Consider the following 1335-nt stretch of genomic DNA (forward strand, 5'->3'; position numbering starts at 1 on the left):
TTTTACTTTTATTTTTTGCAAATATTTTATATATGTTGGATACTAGTGACATCAGATATAGGATATGTAAATAGTATCTTACATTGTGTGGCTTGTTTTTTCATTTTCTTAATAATGTCTTTCGAAATGCAGTTCTTAATTTCAATAAGGCCCAATTTAACCATTTTTTTTTTCTTGTATAGATTGTGTTTTTGGTGTCATGTCTAAGAACTCTTTGAGAGACAGGAATTTTTTTTTTTTTGAAAAAATATGGAATGCTTCATGAATTTGCGTGTCATACTTGCGCAGGGGCCATGCTAATCTCTGTATCGTTCCAATTTTGGTATATGTGCTGCCGAAGCGAGCACGAGAGACAGGAATTTTTGACATGGTCCTGCTGCTGACTGGCAGTGTGATTTTTAGCAAGCCACTTCTCTCTGGGCTTCTTTATCTTCAGCTTACAATGAAATGATTGCAGTAAGGGTTCTGTAAGAGCCTGTCCAGTTCTGCTATTCTAAGTCTAAATAGCAGCCTAAGACTAATCACATGGAGGATCCTATAAGAATAACTATAACTCCATTTTCTGAGCATTTCACAAGGGCTAGGCACAGAAGCAGGGGCCTATGCATTATTTCATTGTCACTTATTCCCATGGGAAGTAAATGGTGTTATTAGTCACATTTCAAGGAGGAAGTCCCTGAGCCCAAGAGAGGTCAAGTCACTTGTTCAAGTGGTCAGGTCCACTTGACAGCCACCTGGTCAGAGCAGAGTTGGGACTCAAGCACCACCAGTCTAAATGGCCGTGGTCGTGTGGTTTGTGTGATCCCTGGGTGAATGGTTCCATTTGAATTGTGCTGATTAGTTGGAGGAGAGAGCCTTGGGGCCAAGCAGAGGGTGGGGAAATACTTCCCCTCAAGTGAGAAGGCAGGTGCGGTGGGTGTAGGGGGTGGGATTCCTTGAGGGAAAATTTACAGCCACCAAATTCCTAAAATCTTTGTGCCTGCCTGAGGGTCACCGGAGCCCTTCCCGACTCCCTCGCCCACGGCCTCAAGAGGGCTGGGGTGGAACCCTTAGCACCAAAAGCAGAGGAGGCGAGGCTGGAGTGGAAGTCAGATGGGCTCGCTGGCACCCAGGGTGCGCCGGAGCGTGTGTGAATGTGTGTGTGTGTGTGTGTGTGTGTGCACTCGAGTGTTCGTGGGCTCATCTACGTCCAAGATTGCGCGTGGAGGGGAGGCATCGTCGCTAGCGGAGAGCGTGATTGGGATTGCGCTGCCTGTCTGTGCGGTGAGTGGAGTCCTGTTCACCGGCTCACGGACAGAACCGCGGTGCGGAGCCAGCTGTGTGCCCGCCGCACGC

At 47.4% G+C, this 1335-nt stretch overlaps 1 non-coding gene across 1 annotated transcript; it reads right to left on the reverse strand.

Moving 5' to 3' along the window:
• Nucleotides 1-243: 243 nt before the first annotated feature.
• LOC119871746 lies at nt 244-347 on the reverse strand. Its single transcript, XR_005358725.1, has one exon. It is a non-coding gene; the product is annotated as a U6 spliceosomal RNA (small nuclear RNA).
• Between the last annotated feature and the right edge of the window lie 988 nt (nt 348-1335).

This window comes from Canis lupus, chromosome 4 (assembly GCF_011100685.1).
Source record: "Canis lupus familiaris isolate Mischka breed German Shepherd chromosome 4, alternate assembly UU_Cfam_GSD_1.0, whole genome shotgun sequence".
NCBI lineage: Eukaryota > Metazoa > Chordata > Mammalia > Carnivora > Canidae > Canis > Canis lupus.